This window comes from Mustela nigripes, chromosome 11 (genome assembly GCF_022355385.1).
Source record: "Mustela nigripes isolate SB6536 chromosome 11, MUSNIG.SB6536, whole genome shotgun sequence".
In the NCBI taxonomy this organism is placed as follows: domain Eukaryota; kingdom Metazoa; phylum Chordata; class Mammalia; order Carnivora; family Mustelidae; genus Mustela; species Mustela nigripes.
The window spans coordinates 17,792,631-17,815,592 of record NC_081567.1 but is presented as its reverse complement, the minus strand read 5'-3'; the positions used below and the strand labels follow the sequence as shown (position 1 = coordinate 17,815,592).

General features: G+C 46.2%; 1 protein-coding gene across 1 annotated transcript in view; it reads right to left on the bottom strand.

The window, feature by feature from the left end:
- The window catches only part of NSMCE1 (NSE1 homolog, SMC5-SMC6 complex component), a 73,188-nt gene that overhangs the window by 44,773 nt on the left and 5,453 nt on the right, over nucleotides 1–22,962 (bottom strand). Inside the window, exons 2-3 of the mRNA XM_059415087.1 lie at nucleotides 18,701–18,834; nucleotides 5,982–6,054 (exon numbers count right to left, since the gene is read on the bottom strand). The gene's annotated coding sequence lies outside the window, so the exon portion shown is untranslated. The remainder of the gene's footprint in view (nucleotides 1–5,981; nucleotides 6,055–18,700; nucleotides 18,835–22,962) is intronic.

The window sequence follows — 22,962 nt, the reverse complement described above, 5'->3', positions numbered from 1 at the left end:
GTAGCAATATGGATGGGACTGGAAGAGATTATGCTGAGTGAAATAAGTCAAGCAGAGAGAGTCAATTATCATATGGTTTCACTTACTTGTGGAGCATAAGGAATAACACGGAGGACATTGGGAGATGGAGAGGAGAAGTGAGTTGGGGGAAATCAGAGGGGGAGACGAACCATGAGAGACTGTGGACTCTGAGAAACAAACTGAGGGTTTTGGGGAGGGGTGTTGGGAAAGCTTGGTGGTGGGTATTAAGGAGGGCACGTATTGCATGGAACACTGGATGTGTTGCATAAACAATGAATCTTGGAACACTGAAAAAATAAAATCAAATTTTAAAAAAGTGGCAGAGGCTTTAACCCACTGAGCCACCCAGGTGCCCCCCACCTGCCAGCCTCTTAAAGCTTACTCCAACGAAAACATTTCTCTCTCTCTTTCTTTCTCTTATTGAGAGCAGGTTGTAAATCGTTTTGGTTTTTTTTTTTTTTTTTTTTTTTTTGCACATGCATTTCTTTTAAAATGGACAAAAGCAGAGAATTCCATCTTCCCAGCAGTCCTCCATTGGCTCAGCAGCTTCCCAGAACAATTTTTATTTTTTTAGGGGGCTCCCATGCCCAGCATGGAGCTCGATGAAGGGCTTGCACCCACCACACTGAGATCAAGACCCAAGCTGAGATCATGAGTCGGATGCTTAACCCATTGAGCCACCCCGGTGCCCTACTTTTTTTTTTTTTTTCTGATTTGAAAATTATGAATCCCTTTAGGAGCAACAAATACTTCCAGATTGCTGCTTCTTCCCTTGTCTACAATAAGAGGTTAGACATTGGGATTGGAGGTTGGTGGGACAGGGACACAAAACCAACAACCGTACATCAGGAACTGGTTATGAATTAAGGGCTCAGTGAATATTGTTCTCGTTCTGATGTCTTAAAAGTATTTTTAGTGTTTGGCATTTAATAAAGTTTTCTTGATGTTATGACAATTGGTGATAATATGAGAAATATATATGATCTCTGATATACAGAGATATATAAAAATGATATATGGAGATTCATATGATATATAGGATATAATATGTAGTATGATACATATGATATGTATAGATACATGATATATATATATATGGCACTATTATCATAAAATAGAAGCATCATCATATTTTCAAATCTCTTAATTAAAACTCACTTGTATCCCCACTAACTAAAAAGTATATAATCACTTACTCTTCACAATCCCAGGGCAGCTCTTTCTGCCCATGGGTCCTGTCCAAGTCCTGTAATAAAAGCCCCTTGTAAATGGTTTTGGAAACCAAGGTTAAAGAGAAAGCACCTACTTGACTCACCACATTTTTCATTTTCATTTAATTTTTTGCCTTCCTCCTACAGAATGATCGAGAGCCTTAGAAGGCATAGCGCAGGACGCTAGGATGCGAAGATGAGTCTTTGTCCCCATAGTCAGTTTGATTTAAAAAATAGCTGGTTAAAAAAAAATAAGATAGGTACCCATTAGTTAAGTGTAGAAAAGGCTAAGTCGTCTTAGAATTTACCAATTAAGCTAGTTTGGGTGTCAGAGACAGACTCTGGATAACTTAAGCAAAAAAAAAAAAAAAAAAAAAGTTTATTGGATGGATATTGGGCATGTTTATTATTCGGGATACTCAAGGTCAAGGTGCTGTAAGAAGCATCCCCCACGTGTTACTTGGAAGGCATGCCGCACATCCCATGTGAGTCCACAGAGGCTCTGCTCTACACTTGCTCGGGGACTCAGATGAACAGAGGCCCCCAACTTTGTAGTCACATCACCCAAACATGAAGCCTCAGGGACTGGGCAGGGGTGTCTAGAGCCTGGAGCCTGGCTCAGGGGCTTTTTACTGCCTCAGCCTGAAAGTGACATGTGTCATTTCTACCTATTGCCATCAGTCAGAATGAGTCACATGGCCTGCCTCACGGCAGGGAGCTGGGAAACTTATGGGGACAAATGGAATAACCAGTGAGCTCAGTGTCTGTGGTACAGGGAGGTGCCCACTCCAAGGAAAAGCGGAAGCCTCCCCTCTTGAGCGGAACTGGGTTCTGAGCACCTGGGCAGGCCTGGCCAGAAGGAGATGTGGTCCCGCCGGCACGTCATTTGCAGATCTTTCTGTCTCATCTCAGGATCTGCCCTGGAAGGTGGGAGCCGCTCGCTGGTTCCAGCTGGGTTTTATGTTCCACCCAGGACAGAGGGAAGGGGACAAGCTGATCGTCGGTTCCACCAAAAAGGAGGGGTCACGCGTCCCAACAAAATGGTGAGCTGTTACGGCCAAAGGGAGATGAATGAAGCCAGGTCAGCCTACCCAACTACGCGGGCTCGGTGTAATGGCGGTTTAATGGGAGAGGTGGCATTCAAGATGAATCTTGGAGGAAGGGGATGTGTTGGATGCAGTGGAAAGATAACCCAGGCCGAGGGCAATAGAAGCGGAGTGTGGACCCAGGAGAGTGGCAGTCATCCGCAAGAAAGAAAAATGAGCATGATCCAGAAACGTGGCTGTGAGTTACATTTTCAGCACAATGGCCCTGGCTTGTCTTTGCTCCATTTGGACACAAGTGGGTGGGGACTGCTTGGAATGGTTCAACTTCCATCATGACTTTGAGGTCGTGGTCTTCTGTGTTGGCTGCAATTCTCTGCTCTCCTCCACATAACCTCCCCTGTGGTTAGCTGACACTGCCTCAAAGCGTGATGGTCTCAGGATAGGTGGGTTGCTTCTTGGGGAAACTGAAGGCACAAAGGTGGAGCCTGCTGGGTGGTCTTGGTATAGATTGGCAGAACACCAGATCGTCTTCTAGGATCTAGGAGTTAAGCTATTTCATGGGACCGGTGTAGATTCAGGGAAGGGGATGCACCAGATCGTGACTGCTGGGAGACTGGGCATCCTTGGCGCCATGTCTGGAGACCAGCTGCCAAGGAGGATGTCCCTGGGCTTGGGCATCCCACCCCCAAGCTCCTGCATGAGGTATGCAGTGGGAAGTGAGTAGTGTTGGTGGAAAGAGAAGTTGGCCGCTGGGTCGTAGAGTCTAAAGAGTTTATGCCAACCCAGAGAGCTTGAACTTCTAAAACATAAATGAAAATGACGACAGCTGGGGAGGGTCATGGAGGTCCTTCTCTTCATGCTGAGCCTTTTTCCAGATTTGCCCTTTTTGTCTTATTGGCCAGGATGGGGTCACATTGCCACCCCTTGGTGCAAACGAGTCTGGGAAAGTGAGACTCTCTTCGGGGGGGGAAAGGGATTGCTGTTGATTTATCCTCCAGATGTGGGCCATTGCAGGTTGAATGAAGTGGGAAGGAGAAGGGGTACAATGGTACTGGGGGTAGGAGGATACACGGAGGTAGCCACCAGCAATGGAAAGCAGGGAAGGGTGTCCCTTTAGGTCATGCAAGTGGGAGTTAAGGCTGGGGTAGAGGCAACAGAAAGAGGAAAACAGGCAGGATGTGAACATGGATACACCAGTGGAGTGGACTGATTATGGCGGCTCGTGCTTAACTTTCATGAGAGAGAAGGGGAAAGAGAAAGAGAGACAGAGACAGAAAGAGGGAAGTCAAGATGAGAATGTGGTTTCCATCTTGCTTAACTGAATGGTGAGGCCATTGACCCAGGCCAAGAACATAGAGAAGAAGCAAAGTTGGAGAAAGATGAATTTGGTCTTAAAGATTTGGAGTTTGAGGGATCTGAGAGTTAGCTCGAGGCAAATGTCCAGAAGGCGTGGGCTATGAAGCACTGGGACATGGGAAGATGGTCAAGGTCAGATGGATAGATTGGATGTTATCAGCCTAAAGTCACCCCTTATCTGTGGTTCTGGTTACTCTTGATCAAACTCGGTCCAGAAGCAATCTTTCTGTTGTCATCAGAAGGTCAACAGTCACCTAGTGCTGCGTCACTGTGCCTAGTCATTCCCCTCCCTTTGTCTCATCATGTAGAGATGCTATCATCTCACATCCTCACAAGAAGGATAGGATAATAAGTATAGGATGAGATATTTTGAGAGAGAGAGAGAGAGAGACCACAATAACCTATCTTTTATTACAGTACATCATTACAATTTTTCTATTTTATTAGCACTTACGCTAGTAACCTTTTACTGTACCTAATTTGTAAACTAAACTTTATCACAGGCATGTATGTATTAGAAAAAACGTGGTATGTGTAAGGTTTGATACTGGAGTTTCAGGCATCCAATAAGTATCTTAGGACACACCCTTCCCCCCTCAGATAAGGGGAGGACTACTGTAGTCGAAACCAAGCTACAAAATGATGTCTCTGCTTCTGCAAGGTCCAGAAGAATGTACATCCAAGTACTCATAGAGGCTCCCTCTGGGAAAAGGGATGGACAGAAGAGAGGGTGTTTCCGGAGAAAATGTTCATGGACATCGTATACTTCCGCACTGCTGAAGCTTTGATACTGGGCGCACATCCGATGAGGGGAAAGTACAGTTAGAAATGAGCTGAACAAGAAAGGGAACGGCAGAGGAACAAGAAAGGTTGTGGGGAACGCTTCCATCTAGAGGAGCATGAGAAAGAAGACGGGGGAGGTGTTTAGAGACTTAGAGGATAGGGATGAAGGCTGGGAGAAGAATGAGTGGATGCAGAGGAGTCAGAAGGAGAGCCTGAGAAAGACGGGCTTTGTGTTTCGTGAAACCTTCTTGCCGCCCCTAGACAGTATGGGCGGTGTGCAGACGAGATATGGTCATACACGTGCGATGGGGTTTGGGGCAGGCTGCCGCCACTTTGGCCTATTATTTTGAATTGAAGTTACTTAAGAAACCCCAGTGCCAGAAGGACACTCCCCTGTCCCTCTGACCTTCCCTTGTCTGCCCACCTATGTGTGGAGAGCGCCTTCCCTGCACCTGGAAGGGAGCGGTCCCCTTAACCCAGAGATGGGGAACTCGGGGCCGAGAAGGTTGTAGAAACAACTTCTTCATTAATTTCATTAACTTGCTTACCTCCAAACCCAAAGTGCTTTGTGTCGTCAAATGCATCGTGTCTTTGTCTAAAAAAGTATAAAAAGCTGCCTGCTCTGGTCGCTTCTAGGAATCTCAGAGTTTTCGGAGCCCCTATGCGTATGAAGTTAAGGTTGTCTTTCTCCTGTTCATCTGTCTTATTTCAGTTTAATTATTAGGCCTGGCTGAAGACCCTGGAGGCCAAGAAGGGAAAAGATTTTCCTCCCCTATGTAGAGAAATGTGAGCCCCTATGAGAACACGGGAGCTCGAGAAAGCAGAGAAATGGTATTTCTCAGGTATCTATCCTTAAAAGCCCGGCCATGCCCTTCAAATGTCTCATCCACCACCTCTCTCTTTTTAGCTTGTCTTTGACCCACCACCCCACCTGAGATGTAAATGAGCCTGAACAAGGTGCACGCCATTTATCCTTGCAACATCCTGCATGACCATGGGACCGGTAGTCGTTGTGGTAAAAATAGGCTGTGCATTCGTCTTTCCCACGAAATTTTGTCTAGCCACAGAATTAACCAGAAACAAGAGAAGCGTAACCCCTGCCCCTCCTCTTCTCAGCAACAGAGAGACAGAGGCTTTGATACAACAGAATGAATAACGTACCACAACTAAGTTAGAAAGACCACTGAGAAAGGCTAGCAGGGGAGTGCTGCTTTGCCAGCCCACAGCTTTTGGGTGGACCCGATGTTCTAACTGAGATTACGGGATGCCCCAGATTAAATGAACAAGACGATGTGATAAGACTGAGCAAACACCAAGTCAGAGGAATTTGGATTATTCACTTGTGATTCTACTCCCCCTCTCTTTGGTATTTTTATTTGCTGTGTATTTACTGGTTTTCCTATGAACACACTGCAGAACTACCCATGAGGCCAACACACACATGAGTGGGCCAAGAAGCATTATCCATCTATGACCTCAGCTGGCAGTTAGCTCTCGTGCTAATGTGAACCCGAGTGGGCGTGGGGGCTGGACAGTAGGAGGTGCTCATCAAAACCCCACTTACCCAGGCCTCCAGAAGTCCAGGATTTCCACCCTGGTGTTGCCGCTTTCTTTCAATAGTCACGCAGCATACATTTCTGTAATAATATATGCAATGGGAGAGTTTCAGTGGCTCATACCAACAAAAGGTGGCTTTCATAATAAGGACATTTCAGATCGAATCTGACCGTGTTCTAAGGTAGGAGGTTCCATGGTTGGGGCAGCAACTCAACAATGTCATAAAGATCCCTGACTCTTCCATCTTTCCACTTTGACATCTTCCACATACTGACTTTTCTAGTGAGCTCTGCCCTCCTGTCACGAAATGGCTGCCACAGCTCCATGCATCACCTCTCTCCATGTCAAGGTCCAACATCTCTTTACATTTTCCTGTCTTTATCAGAGGGGGAGCTCTTTCCCAAAAGCCTCTGGCACACTCCCATTCTAGTTCTGTTGCCCAAGATTGGGTCACATACTCATGCCCAGCTGGTAAACAAGGCTAGGAGATGAGCACTTTATATTTTCGGCTTCTGTCGTGGGAGAAAAGAGCTGGGAATGACTGTTAGGTAGGCAACCAAACCACCACTGCAATTAACAATAATGAGAATAAAAAGTGTTATAGCAGCTAAAATCAATTGAGTCATTGATACATGTCAGGCACTGCTTTTAGGGATCAACATGCATTACTTGGGTTCATCCCAACCACACTACCATGAGATTGTGCTATTGCTGTCCCCATTTTATAGGCAGAAAAACTGAGGCTCAGAGAGGTTAGAAAACTTGCCATTGTCACAATCGGAAAGCCTACACTTGGCTTTGGAGAGCAAGGTCACCTCTCTTTGGAGAGCAAGGTCAATGAGATAGTACTTGATCTCCAAAGACTCGTAGTTCAGCAGAAGGTCCAGGCGGGAAAATAAATCACTGTAATGTAGTGAGGTAAGTGCTAATCCATGTGTAACAGGGTGTGAGTTAGCAAGAAACTGTCTGGCATCAGCATCCCAAGCAGACCACACTTTGTTTCTAATGAAATCTCCCAGAAAGGAAGGGAACAGACATGCTGGTGTGTGTGTATGGGGGCGGGTGGGGGGGAGAGAGGTGCAGTGTAGCTGGGCAGAAGCAGGGAGCCAAACCCCGGGGAAGGAGGCGGAGGCATTTGGGGGTTGCGCGACAATGCGACAGTGTTGTTCCGCCTTGTGGTGGGAGGTGACAGGACCCCAGTGGGACTGCATGATGTGACGAGGGGGTGCCCAAGCAGGGAAAGAGCAGTGAGGACACCCAACCTCCTGCTGGGGGCAGGCAGAATCAGACAATAGCCACTCAATGGCGCGTTTTGCAGCTCAGAACCCAGAGGACTTTATGTAAGCATTTGTCCTATGTATGATGCCTCCACCATCATGTCACCCTGGAAGCAGGGAGAGACTTCAGTAACCACTGAAAGTCATTTATTATTATACTCTGAGTATGAGGGCTTGGCATCAGGCTTAGTTTTATTGGGAACAACAAATTCCTATGGTTTTGTACATCCAGAGAGGAAGCCAGCCTGATGTTACAGCTGCGTGCACAGATGGGTAGAAATGCAGAAAAAGGAATCACAGCCACTGTCATAAAGAGAAAGGACCCAGGTAAGTCTCCAGAGATAAGGGGCAGCTTAAGTAGGGTCTTGAAGGATGAATAGGAGTTCACCAAGGGGACAAGCGAGGGAAAGGGTCTATGCAAAGGCAAAGAAGTATGAAAGACTTGCTCCCTCTCAAAAACTGTCAGAATTCCGAGCATTGGGTAAATAGGCACAGATGTCAGGAAGAGAGGTCAGGAAAGAAGACACAGGGCTATCATCTGAGCTTCAAGACCACAGGTAGGTGAAACTCTTAAAATGAGTCTGAATGAGAGGTTTCCAAACTTGCATTTTCAAGTAGAGACTGTTTTCTTATTCGTGAACCCTTTACAGAAGTTGAAATTAAATGTAACTGCGATACATACATCAAATATAATAGGGCTACATCTTTCCCTGACTGCGATTGTCTTAAATGCAGGAAGTATGGTTTTACTAATAAATTAAATTAAGCCTGCCCCTGTGTGCCCAATGACGGGCTGGCGAGAACGTTACCCTCTGTCGTAACCTGAGAAACCTCCTTCATCCAGAGTCACGTGAAAATCCAAGGTCTGATACAGTCCAGATGGTTGAGGAAGGTTTTGATTTCCATGCACACAGGTGATGACTTTCAGAATGCCAACTGCCCTCTGCTGTCACCACGATGTTGGCCCCCTGATGCAGGACACAGGATTCTTTTCCCTGCTCCCACTTCCCTGGGACACCAGACAGCCATTTCCCTCTGAGCGGGGCACGAACCACAGTGACTCCCCAGGACCTCTAACTACTCCCGGTCCTAGAGTGGGGAGTCGGCCCAGCTCAGTCCACATCTGGGGACCTCAATCTCCCCAAGGCTCTCTCAGTTTCAAGTTCAAGGGCCTTAACCTAAAGCAGTGTTCTCTGAACTAAAGGTCAGGGTCCATCAGTGGTTTTAAAAATCAATGCTGTGGACCTGTAATGCTTTAAGTATTATATTTATTATTATTTAAACCTTGAAGGGTGAAATGAGTCATTTTTTATAAAATTTAATGGATTGTTAGCTTGTTTTGGTCATGCCTATATTTATTTATTTTTATCAACCCCCTAACATCTTTTCGATGTTTTTTTTGCCAGGCATCTGGTTAGGAACATGTTCAAACACACCAAAGGGTTGTAAAAAATTGTATGATGAGTACCCATATTCCCACCATCCAGATTAACATATAATTCATTATTAGTATAATAATTTTAATTAATTAATTAATTAATAGTTATTTAATTAATTTATTATTATAATTATTATATATACTGTACAATAATTATGAACTATATATAGTTCATATATATTTTTAATTTTTTAAGATTAAGGTGTAATTTATATACAGTGAGAATCACCTATTTTAGAACACACGTCTATGAATTTGGACAAACACAGTCAAGTAGCCACCACCCCAGTCACGATACAAAATGGTGCCTTTAACCCAAAAAATTCTCTCCTGCCTGTTTCCAGTGACCCTTCTTCCCACCCCTGGCCCCGGCAACCACTGGTCTATTTTCTCTCCCTAGAGCTTATCATAGAAAGAGAGTCACACAGCATGTAGTATCTTGAGTCTGACTTCTTTCAAAACACATAGCACATTGGAGATTTTTCCATAGTGTTGTGTGTATCTGAGGGCCGTTCCTTTTTACTGCCAAGACACCACATGATGCGCCAGGCTTTGTTTATCTGTTCGCCACCAGCTGGGGTCCATTTGGGTTGTCTCTGTTTTTTGGGCAATTACAAATAGAGTCACTGTGCAGCAACATTTGCAGAAAGGTTTTCCTAGAAGTGTGTTTCATTTCTCTGGAGTAAATACCCAGGAGTAGGACAGCAGGTCGTACGGTAAAATATGTTTTACTTTGTAAGAAACTGTCAAGCTATTTTCCAAATGACCATATCATGTTGCACTCCCTCCAGCAACACATGAGACTTCCAGCTGTTTGGCGTCTCCCAATCGCTTGGTGTTGTCAATGCACTGAAAAAATTTGAGTCGTTCTAATGTGTGATGAGGTTTTAATTTGTAATTCCCAGATGACGAGTGATGGTGAACATCTTTTCATCTGCTCACTTGCTACATGTCTATATTTATTGGGGAGATGCCTGTTCAAATCTTTTTTCCCATTTAAAAAAGTTGAGTCGTTTTTTTAATTGAGTTTTGAGAGTTCTTTATATATTATGGATACACGTCCTTTATTAGATATATAATTTATAACTATTTTCTCACATTCTGTGGCTTATCTTTTTAAGTGTCTTGGTAGTGTCTTTTGAGGAGCAGAAGTGTTTAATTTGGGTGAAGCGCAATTTATCAAATTTTTCATTTATATCTACCTAAACATTTTTAAATAGATTTATTGAGATGCAATCCATAAATCATACTGTGCTCACAGGACCTGGGTGTCTCAGTCAGGTAAGTGTCCATTTCTCGGTTCTGGCTCTGGTCGTGATCTTGGGACTCTGAGACTGAGCCCCGCCTGCATGGGGCTCTGCACTCAGGGGAGAGTCTACTTGAGATTCTCTCTCTCCCTCTGCCCCTCCTCCCATGCCCTCATATATATGCTCTCTCATATAAATACATCAATCTTTTATTTTTAAGATTTTATTTATTTATTTGACAGAGATCACAAGTAGGCAGAGAGGCAGGCAGAGAGAGAGAGGAAGGGAAGCAGGCTCCCCACTGAGCAGAGAACCGGATGTGGGGCTCGATCCCAGGACCCTGGGATCATGACCTGAGCTGAAGGCAGAGGCTTTAACCCACTGAGCCACCCAGGCGCCCCTAAATACATCAGTCTTTAAAAAATGAAAATAAATCACACAATGCACTCATTATAAAAATGTGCAATTGCTTTAGTGTACTCACAGATTGGTGCACCTTTTGCCACAATCAATTCTAGAGCCTCTCATCCTCTCAGAGAAACCCTGCACCCCTCAACCCTCAATGTCCTACCCTGTGCTTCCCACCTCCAGCCCTGGGCCACCCTAGTCTGCTTTCTGTCTCTACGGACTTGCCTACTGCGGACATTTTGTGTAAATAGAACATGCAACTTGTGAGCCTCTGCAAATGGCTGCTTTCATTTAGCATCGTGTTTTCCAGATTCATGGAGGGTACCAACACACCATTCCTTTTTATTCCCAAGTAATCCTCTCTTGTGTGGATATGCCACATTTTACCTATCCAGTGACAGCTGATGAACATCTGGGTCATTTCCACCCTCTGGCTTTTACACATAAGGCTTCTGTGAACATTTGTGTACACGTTTTTATATGGACACATTTTTTAAAAGATTTTTTAAAGACTTTATTTATTTATTTGTCAGAGAGCTAGAGACAGTACAGGCAGGCAGAGTGGCAGGCAGAGGCAGAGGGAGAAGCGGGCTCCCCACGGAGCAAGGAGCCTGATGTGGGACTAGATGCCAGGACACTGGGATCATGACCTGAGCCGAAGGCAGCCGCTTGCTTAACAGACTGAGCCATCCAGGCATCCCCAGACACATGTTTTAATTTCTCTTGGGTTATATGCCCAGGAGTGAAATTGCTGAATTGCAAACTGCCAGCCTGTTTTCCAAAGTGGCTACACCACTGTCCATCTCCACCAGCTGTATACAATTTCTCTACATCGTCATCAACACTTACAACTGTCCATCTGTTTGATAATTGCTTTCGGGGTAGCTACAAAACATGGTGGTTTTGATTTACATCTCCCCGATGATGTTGAGTGTTTTTTCATGTGCTTGTTGGCCACTTACACATCTTTTTTGGAGAATGGTGTGTTCAGATCCTTCACCATTTTAAAATCGGATCATCTGGACTGTTATTACTGAAGTGTAATTGTTGCTTACATAGCCTAGAGACAAGTCTCTCATCAGATGTATGATTGGCAAAAACGTTCTTTGATTCTGTGGATCATCTTTCTGCTTTCTTGATGGAATCCTCTAAATGACAAAAGCTTTTCAATTTGAGGATGTCAGCTTGCCTTATTTTGTTCTTTTGTTGACTGTAGTTTCTTTTGCGTGTGTGTGTGTCATTGCTAAGAAACCATTGCCTAGTCCAAGGTCAGGAAGATTGATATCTATGCCTTCTCCTAAGAATTGTATAGTTTAGCTCCTGTATTTATGTCCCTGATCCATTTTGAAATCGTTTTTGTATATGACATGAGGTAGGGATCCAGCTTCATTCTTTTGTAGGTAGATACCCAGTTACTCCAGCATTGGGTATGAACAAGACTGGTCTTTCTTCATTGAGGTATCTTGACATGCCTTAGCGCTCTTATTATATTTTCTTTATCACACGTTTGTCAAACTTTCCATTGCTCTAGCCATGGCGAAGTGGTGAGTTGCAGACACCACAATATTTCCTCCGAACACTTCAGCCTGCATCTCATTAGCTACAGTTCAATTTTTGTCAACGATCTTTTTTCTTTCTGATGTAAAATTTACACGCAACAAAGAGCACAAATCATCAGTGTGCCATTTGATGAGTTTTGGCAAATGCGTTCACCTGTGCAATGCAAATCCTTTATCAAGATCTAGAACATCAACCCCACCCGATAAAGTTCCCTCACATACATTTATTTTTATGTATTTGTTTTTGACAAATGCATGTGCCCATGTAACCACCACCCCTATCAAGATAGAGAAAATTTCCATCTCATGCGAAAGTTCTTTCACTTCTTTGCAATTTATCCTGCCCCACCCGGTCCGCACCCTAGGCAGCCAGTGATGTCATTTATACCGCTCTGGATTAGTTTTGCCTCTTACAGAATTTTATAGGAATAAAATCATATGATGGGAATTGTTTTGTGATCAGCTTATTTTACCCCTGACCAACCTTTTAAAACAAATATCAGAATGAATGCCATGTTGCAGGGTGAAATATTGTTTTGCTGTGTGTGTGTGTGTCTATATGTGTGTGTGTATGATTGTGTGGGGCCAAAATAGGAAATGCATTTCTTACTGTGGCTTATAATCAAAAAAAATTTAAAGCTACTGTTCTGGATCAGAGCCTTGTTTCTCTTCTACTTGTCTTTGTTACCTCCCTGCCCCTCACCTTCCCTGATCTTATGGCAAGCACCCAGGGATTGGTCTCACCTTCGTACCTTTGTAAATTTTGTTCCTTCCCTTGGGTCACTGTCCCCACCTCATCCCACTCACCCTCAAAGTGGAGAACTCCTATTCATCCACCAGATGCCCACATGGTTGGCCCTTCTCTAGAACATTTTCTCTGTTTGCATAGTTTCCTCTCAGAACTGGTATCACATTGTACCCTAATTACCTGGTGCCTCTGTCCTTCAGCTGACTACAAACTCCCTGGGGCTCAGGGGCCACGTCTTTGCGGTCCTTAGCTCCTAGGATGTGATGACACATAACAGGTATCCATACATGTTCATTGAATGAATGAACGAACCTCAGGGTTAGGGGTGAAAGAGTTTTAAATCAACCAGCCTGATTCCTTCCCAAGGATCTTCCCATTCCTGCTTATTTTATCGTGCTGTCCATCTCTGATTCCTCAACCATCGTGTTTTTATAACCTCGTTCAACCACCCTGAGACCTTAGCCTTTTGGTCTTCCTCTCTCTACACGCCCAAGGCTAATCCTTTCATCACTGTTACTTCCTCCCAGATGTACTGAAGCGACAACAGCCCTTTCCAGGATGACGTCAAATCCTTATCTTTGTGGTCTCTGCCCCAACCCTCTCCCAACTTGCCCAAGTTATATTAACTCTGACTGGGGATAAGCCTGGAGGTGTGTATGGTGTGTGTGCCCATGCATGCAGAGAAATGTTCACCGAAATGTCAGCAGGGGCTACTGATGAGATTTCAGGTGACTGTCACTTAAATTTTTAAAGTTTTTCTGTATGACCCCAACTTTCTAATTGCATCTATTACCTACTACTGTAACAAATCTCCCCAAAGCCCTCAGAGCCCTGCAACAGAAGCATTTATTGCTCACGTTGCGATGGTTGGCCAAGTAGCTATGCTGATCTTGGCCGGGCTCCTTCATGTCTGGGCATAGGGTGGATGCTCTAGACTGGCTTTGGCTTGGCATTTGAGCAACTCTGCTCCACATTATCTCTGACCCTGTGGGTGGTGTCCTCACGGCAATGGCGGAAATGCCAGTGAGTGCAATGATGGAAACCAATGTCAAGCTTCTGCCTCCCATCGCATCTGCTGATATCCCCGTCAATTCATGCGGGAGAACTCAGAATCCAAGTTAGAGGCACCGATAAGTTACAAGGCAAAGAGTGTGGATACAGGGAGGGTTAAAGAGAAGCCATCGTCGCAATTTCCTACGACACACATTCTGTCTTTCTATTCAGAGGTAGTAAAACCGCTTTCAAGCAAGATGGCTGCCAGAGCTCCAGCCCTCACATCTTCCAAGCAGTACAGGTGAGACACCTATGGAAATGAAAGGACAGGTGGCTCTCTATTTCTGCAGCCCCAGAAGAATCTCAGCGTCTCACTGGCTCCAGTGAGTCACATGCCCATCTCTTACCAAATCACTAAGGCTAAGGGAACACAGTGCTCTGACTGGTCACTTCTGAGTCACCTGCCCACTTCTGAGCCATGTAGAGTCCATTCTACCTAACTGATATGGACTGGGATCCAGAGAGGGTGGCTGATTGGAAGAACATCAAAGATGCTACGAGAGGCAGCTGACTTGGGTTAGGTGGCCCCAGAAATCCCTCAGACAAGGACTGGAGCACAATTCACATGTGAAGGGATCCAGAAAGCTCCAGGAGAGAGTGGCACAGTGAGGGCTGGGGGAAGGGACCAAGGGCAGGAGCGTTGATGAGGAGGTTAAAGCTGGGGGATCAGAGCGCCATCTCTCTGGACCCTCTGGGAGACCGCAGAGCATGCCTTTAAGTTGTCCCTGCCACATGCCCTGAGAAGTAGGGTAACTAAGCAAGTTCCCAGCCAATTCCAATTCTGCTATTGGCTGAGTCCCGCCCTGTGAGCGCTAACCCTCTGAGCCTTCTGCTCGCCCTCTGCACAGGCTAAGCCGTCTCCCGAGGCCAGAGCATGTCCTTGGACAGTCGCTGGTGCTTGCAGTCAGAAGCTGGACTGGTAAGTGCTAGGAGATATGGGTGGGCGGTCAATACCATCTACTAGAGTGGGAAAAACAGGTTAGGACGTTAGCTCATTTTGGTCTGGGTCCTGCCCTCGAGGCAAGGAAGCATGTAGATACAGCCTCTGGATAGAATCCCAGAGGAAATATGGCGGAGGGGTTAAAGGCACAGGTTGTGGAGTAGAGGAGATACAAGGTGTGGTCCGCTTTCCCCACTTGCGAGCTATGTGACCTTGGGCAAGTTACTTAACCTCTTGGGGCCTCAATTTCTTCAACTCTAAAATGGGAAGACACAGGGTTGTTTGAAGACTGAGACAACTGATTACATGGCACGGGACACATGGTAGAGTTCTAAGAAATGAGAGCTACAGGGCTGAGTCCAGTCTGGAGGAATGACATTTCCAGAAGTATCTCCAAGTGTCCTGAGACAAGAAGAAGGCACAAGAACGAACCCAGGGGTAAGTTGAGTTGAAGACATGGATGATGCTCAAGGACCAGAGGAGGATATCACCAAGACAAGAAGCACTGATTGTACCAGAGTCTGTGCGAAGACCCAAGAAGATGTCTGGAACAAGGAGACCACGCCTTTAGGAAATGTGCTCTAGGAATGCAGCGCACACACTGGCTTGTCCCTTGTTTAAAGGATCTGATGCTCTACTGCCTTCTTCTTGCAAAACACCCAGAGGGCCAGAGCAGGGTGCCCCCCTGTTGACAGCTTTGCTGTGGTACATTCTTCTTCCTGTTGACAGCTTTGCCGTGGTACATTCTTCCTCCTTCCACTGGAGTACTAAGATTTCCTTGCCACAGGCTGAGCACCCAGTCGAGCACTACAAGAGTTAAGATCAAAAATCCAACAGACCGGCTCGAGAAAATAACCAAAATGTAGGTGATAAGATTTTGCTGGCTTCAGACATGGCTGGATCCAGGAGCTCAGACAGTGACATCGGGACCTAATTACACTCTCTGTTTCTCCAACCCATGAGCGCCTTCTGTGGGTTTTCGTTTAGAGAAAGGACCTCTCCTGGTGTTTATAAGCGGGGACCCAACAGCAATGAAGGTGCAATCCACACCTTCCACACTCACAACCAGGGCAAAAGGGTATCAGTGCTCTTGTCCCAGCAGCCCACCAAAACCTTGAAGTTCACCCTGATTGGACACTAGCTGAAGGCACTCAGGTCACATGATTGCCCCTGACCAAGCTTGGTGGTCTTGAGGCCAGTGGCACCTGGGACACTGAACGACGTCGGTCCAGACCACACGCTCCCACCCTAGGCTGGGCGTGGAGCCCCGTGTGTGTACGTGGATGGACACTTGAGGATGGGCAGATCCCCAGAGGCAAACAGGCTGTCACAGCAAAGAGGACAAGTGTGTGTGGGAGACAAGCTGTTCACAGCTACTACAAACATATCCACAGTTTCTACGTCTTTGTCCAACTAGCTGAAGAAACAGAGCCACGCCTCCTGACAGGTCTGGGAATCACAGAAAACCCCACAGGAAAGCACCCAGTGTGGAACCCCATTGTGCCAAACACCCGTTTCCACGTTCCTTCACTGTCTGGAGCTTCAGCCCCTCCCCAGCTGCTTCCTGCCAGGCCATCGTGGTTCACTCGCTGAGCCTCTCCAGGTCTCAGCCCCCCGCGGCCAGCCCACGGTTCACGCATCCATGCGTTCATTTCTCCCCGGGCCCTCCACGGCTGCTTGGGGTACAAGACGGCTGCACACAGGTCTACCCCAGGACCGAGCACGGTGCCTGGCCCATAATAGGTGCTCATCCAACATCAGTTCAAGGAATAAAGGGGCAAGACAAAGTCACTGCCTCCACCTGCTCGCCGCCTCACAGAGAAAACAAACGAAATCATAACGTGCCCTCCATCTGCGGCTCAAGAATTCTGCACCGAGGAGACACATCAGGCCTTTAAGCAAGAGGGTACTTTCCCAGGCCGAGGAAACAAGGAAGGGCGTGGGCAGCCCAGGAACTGTGGGGACAGTAGCACGGAGCTGGTGGGGAAGAAAGTCATACAATGGATCGCGTATCAGGGGCTGGACATTTTATATTTGCTTTTACGCTCTTGGAAAGGGTTAGCGTTTATCCGCAATGAAAGAGGAGGACGCGGCCTCCTCCTGTCCCCTCCGCTGGGCCCTAGGTCTCACTTGGATTATTGGGACAGCCATAGCTCCCTGAGGTTCACCATCCACACAGCTGTCAAAGAGAGGTTATTCTAAAGACTTTCTGTTTTTGTGCGTGTGTGTGTGTGTGTGTGAGAGAGAGAGAGAGAGAGAGAGAACACGCAGGGGGAGAAGCAGACTCCCCGCTGAGCCGGGAGCCGGATGCAGGACTCGATTCCAGGACTCTGGGATCATGACCTGAGCTGAAGGCAAACACTTAACCGACTGAGCCACCCAGGCACCCAACAGGGGTTATTCTAAAAGCCAAAGCTGGGCCTCTCATGTCCCAGCGTGGAATTCACTGATGCTCCATATCACCCGAGGCTGGTGTACAAGACCTTTGATAACAGGGCCCAAGCTGCATTGCTTACCCCAGCCCGGCTCCCCAGGGTGTACCTTTCGGCCTCCAACCCTTGCTCACACTGCCCTTTGTGACTCAGAAGCTCATCTCCCCTTCCACCTGGGTCAGCTTGCTCCTCTGCCTTCAACTGCAGCTCTCCACTCTAACAGAGACGCCCTCAGGACCTCTTCAGAGACCCCCGCCCATTTGTACTTTCCATGCTTTTTGTTCGCCTGGTTTTCTTCCTGACCACAGTCTGGTTACGTCGGATTGACCACTATTTCTTGAGTCGTGATTGCTGTGAGCTACAGATCAACCTCGGGGGAAGAGAAATAGGCAGAAGGCGGGGACCCCACCCTTTGGGGAGCCCACCATCTGGCAGTAAGGTTTTCCGAGACCTGTGGTCAAAATCACTTTCTCTAGGTCAGAAGCCTGTTTCCTTTAACCCGATGGTCCTAAAGTGGGGGTCATTTTATTTTCCTCCCCCAACAAGGGGGCCTTTGGCAACATTTGGGGATATTATGATTGTCACGACTAGGAGGATGTTTCTGGAATCCGGTGAGTAGAGGCCAAGGATGTTGCTAAATGTCCTACCGGGCACAGGGCAGCTTCCCATGGCAAGGGGTTATCCAGCTCAAAATGTCAGCAGTGCCAAGATTGAGAAATTCTGGTTTAACCCTTAAGCAATAAGGAGCTACAGAGTGATTCTTAACCAAGAAGGAGAGAGATATTCAACTTTGCGAACTCCAACAGCTGAGTCATTGGTGGCCTGGAGGAAGACAGCCTGAGATCAGGGTAATTCAGGACCTCTTCCCTCTCCCCTGGGACATCAGGGAGGTAAGTAAGTAGGAATCTATCGTTCTTCAGCCAGAAACACTAACCCTCCTGTATGCTCCTCCCAGATAGCAAATCGCACCCATTGCAAAGTGTGCGTGTAATGTCTATCAGGTTCCTGGCAGAAGTTTCTCTTTCCTGAGAAAGTGCATGCTGGCTCAGGACTCACCAGTTATGGGATCTGAGCAAGTTACTTACCCTCTCTGTACCGAATTTCGGATCTGTGAAAAGGACCTAATAACAGCACCTAACTCCCAGAATTTCTGTAATCAGCGTATTAGCCCATAATGGGGTCTGGGACACTGTGCCACACTATTATACAGGTATTAGTTCTCAGCACCATCCTGTCATTAGCACCAGCACCATCATCCCCACCGTTATCATCAACATCATCACCGCCACCTCATTGTCATCAACATCCTCCCCACACGCATCAGCATCACCATCACCACCGTCATCTTCATTATCATCATCACCATCATCTTCATCATACCATCATCACCATCACCATCACCAACATCACCATCACCATCATCACCAACATCACCATCGTCACTATCACCATCACCACCATCATCTTCATTATCATCATCACCATGATCTTCATCATACCATCATCACTATCCTCACCATCACCATCATCACCATCATCATCACTATCACCATCACCATCGTCATCATCACCACCATCATCATTCTTTCTCTAAACCGTCTCCTCTTTATGGAGACTGCCTTACCTGGGGTATGATTGGATGTCATTCTGCCCCAAGGGTGGTAGCAGAAAGGACCAGCTCTCAGCCTCTTTGACACAGTCTCCTGGCTTTGTTCACAGTGCTCAGCTCAGAGTTGTTGGCCATCCCTCTGTCCTCACCTGCCAAAACCAAAGGAGCCACACCAGCTTGGAGGTCTCAGATGGCTCTAACTTTAAAAATAATCCCACTGGATCTGTCCTGTTAAACTACAACCAAACAAAACCAATCCCCCCAATAAAACCAAGCAACAAAAACATAAACAGATGTTCAAGTCTCTCCTATTACATGGAGTCTGGAGGCTGGCCACCGCTGGCATGATTCAGCTGCTCAAAGATGTCAGGGAAGTATTTCTCACCGTACAAGAATTCCAGATACTGGCTGCTGCTGGAGCCCCGTTCTCAGATATCAGGGCTCCCACAATGCAGTTGTCTTGGCCTTCTCTCATGGTGGCAAGATGTTCTGTGGTCACAGCAGGAAGACCACTGCTATCAGGAATGCTAACATTTTCCAAGAGGTTCCCCCACCTCTGCCTAGAGTCAACCTAATTCCCCTTCCACTTCCATCTGTGTTCCATTGGCAGAACTGGGTCCCACCCCCAGGACAAAGGAGGCTGAGAAAGCTGGAGAAGGAGCACCATGACTGGCCAAAACAAATCATGATTCACTGCCTCAGGCCAGGTACCTCGCTGCCCCCAGATAAAGTCGGGATTCTGTTGGCAAGGAAGAAGGTGGGAGGTGAGTATCGTGGTTCTTCAGCAATTCAAGGTGCTATGGCTGCGTAACAAGCTGTCTCCAAACTTAGTGGCATTTATCTTGTTCAAGAATCTGTAATTTGGCAGGGCTCAGTGGAGACAGCTTGTCTCCGCTCTACTTGGCGACGGGTTAAAACAACAGCAACATTTATTTTTCTGCGTGATTTTGTAATTTTGTTGGAGTTCAGCGAGCTTAGCTCATCTCTGTTCCCCTTGGTGTCAGCTGGGATGACTCTGGAGCTGACCATCGAATGACTCACTCACTTACATCTGGCCCTGGGCTAGAAAGCTCCAAACAGCTGGGGCTCCTTGGGCTTCTCTTTCTCTATGTGGACTCTCCATATGCTCTCTCCAGCACAGCTGGACTTTCCCACATGTCAGCTCAGGGTGTGAGTTGAGAGAAAGGGGTGGGTAGCGCAAAAGGGATGAGGGAGAAAAGAGGGGCAGAAAGGAAGGAGGAAGAGAGTAGGGAGGGAAGGAGGGAGAATGCCAGGTGACACCGTTTCTCTGTGCGAAACCTAACCTTGGAAGTCACTGCATCATTTCTACCAGATCTTATTCCTTAGAAGAGACCCACTGAGGCCAGGTCATAGTGTAGGAGAAGGGAATTAGACCTTTTCTTCTGGTGGGAGGATAAATAACGGGACATGGTTTTTTTTTTTTTTAAAGATTTTATTTATTTATTTGACAGAGAGAGATCACAAGGAGGCAGAGAGGCAGGCAGAGAGAGGGGGGGGGGAAGCAGACTCCCTGCTGAGCAGAGAGCCCGACGTGGGACTCGATCCCAGGACCCTGAGATCATGACCTGAGCCGAAGGCAGCGGCTTAACCCACTGAGCCACCCAGGCGCCCTAACTGGACATGTTTTAATGCCACATCTACCTACCAATGACAGAGACCTAAAAATAAAACAGACCATAAAGCATTGTGTTGGAGGGACAGCTGACAAAAAAAAAAAAAAAAACACTTTTTTCTCTAAAGATCCTAAAACTTATATCATGCTGCTTTTAGAAGAATCAGAATGGGTTTTGCTCAGGAAGGGAAGCCATTCCTCAATTTAGAGGCAGAGCACCCCTCTTGTCATAACTTCCAACCCTGGGTTCCCATCAGCTTTGCCATCTCCTGACTCCCAAACTTGAGCCCAAATAGCTCTTTGCCTGAGGGCTTGTCTCCTGGTTGTAGAAGCCTGTTCTTCTCCCCTTCCTGGTCCTTATCCCACTTCCACCCCCAGCATCTGTGAGCCCCTGGCTGAGAGGAGTATCAATACCCCAGCTCTCTCCCCCTTAGTGAGATGAATTTCCGGTACGTGTCCTACACTGTCTCCCTGAGCTCTGCAGCAGACTTGAGCCTTAGCTGACCACAGAGACTGTCTTCTCAGTGATGGGAATCGGTGATTCCCATACCTCCCTTGGTTTTCCTGGGACCACTGACCAGGTAAGCAGCTGGCCTTAGAATCCTAATCTCACAGTCTGCTTCTGGGGAAAACAAACGAAGACAACTAGGTTTAAAACTTGAGAGACAGAACTTGGAGTTTCAGCTTTGATGTGGAAAGAACCTGGAAGGCATCACTGCCATCCACACAGGAGAAAAGCTGAACAAAGTCAAGATTGAGGACTTCTCCCAGACCCTTCAGGGAATGGAGGTACAGGGCATTGGTGCCACCCAGAAGTCTGGGGAGACAAGGTGAACACAGAATTACACAGCTAAGATCAGCTTCCTGGATGCAGAAACCACTACAGCTAATAATTAGTAGGAACACTTAGATGATACTTTTTATGAATTGCAGGAGGTTGAGTGTGAACTAGCTCAAGATTTTACCTCAAAGAGCCTACCACAGTCTCCCAGTGAATATCAGAGTGGAAAAAAAAATCCCTTCATATTACAAAAAGTATATAAAATAAATAAAAGACAATAAATAAATAAAAGACATTTTATTTAAGAAGGAATTCTTAGGAAAACCCAAAGACCACAGAGGGTTAAAAAAAAAAAAAAAAAAGACGAAACCAGAGATAACCAGAGCCTCTGGCATCTACAGCTACTGCAATATGGAACACAGCCCAGCTCCCAGAGAGATTAACATAAAGCCTCACACTGGCAGCCCAATTATCTCCGTTCCTATTATGCAACATATCGTGCCTGGTTTTCAACAAACATTTACAAGATATGCCAGAAGGCAAGAAAAATCATCGTCTGAAAAGATAAAGCAACCATAGGAACCAGATTCAGAAGTGATGCAGATTGAGACTTAATCAGACAGGAAAGGAATTCAAAGTAACTACAGATTAATATGTTAAAGGACCTCACGGAAAAAAGTAGATAACATGCAAGAAGAGAAACTGACACCCTAAGAAAGAATCAGAAAGGAATGGTGGGAATAAAACACACTATAACAGATATACTAACACTCTTGGTGGCCCCGTGCCTTGACTGCGACATAGCCGGTAAGCTTGAGGGTATGACAGTAGAAATGTCCAGAGCTGATATGTAGAGAAAAAAAAGAATGAAGCCAAGCAAGGTAAACATCAAAGCATCTGTATCCAGACGTATCATATTCAAACTGCAGAAAACCAAAGGCAAAGAAAAAAACCTTCAAAGGAGCAAGTAAGGGGGAAAAAATCCTTATCTATGAAGAAACAGACTTCTTGTCAAAACCAGGCAAGCAAGAAGAGAGCAGAGTGAAAATTTTAAGTATATTGAAGGAAAAAACCACCAACCTTGAATTCAGCATCCAGTGGAATTACCCCTCAAAAGTGAAGGAGAAGTAAAGACTTTCTCAAACAAACAAAAATCAAGGAAATTTGTTGCCAATAGATGGACCTTCCAAAAAATGTTCAAAGAAGTTCTTGGGAGAGAAAGAAAATATTGTCAGACCCTCAGATCTACATAAAGAAGAGTGTCAGGGAAGAAATAAACTAAGAAAAATTAAAAATTAGACTGTAAAAGAATCTTAATTGACCTAATAGATAACTATTGAGAGTAGTAATAGTACCGGGTGATGATAACACATGGATACGTGAAATGAATGACATCAGTGTTCTCCGGGATGGAGGAAGGAGTCGACAAAACGTTGTTATAAGTTACCTGCACTGCTTGCAACACAGTATAACATTGTTGGAAAGTGAGTTTAGATTAAGTTGTAAATATTTACTGCAAATGTTATGACAACCAATAAACTTTTTAAAAAGGAAGATATACGGACGCCTGGGTGGCTCAATCAGTTAAGCCGCTACCGTCTGCTCAGGTCATGATCCCACGGTCCTGGGATCGGGCTCCTTGCTCAGCAGGGACCCTGCTTCTCTCTCTGCCTGTGCCTGCCACTCTGCCTGCTCGTGTGCTCTCTCTCTCTCTCTGATAAATAAATACATAAATAGGGGCGCCTGGGTGGCTCAGTGGGTTAAGCCGCTGCCTTCGGCTCAGGTCATGATCTCAGGGTCCTGGGATCGAGTCCCGCAGCGGGCTGTCTGCTCGGCAGGGAGCCTGCTTCCTCCTCTCTCTCT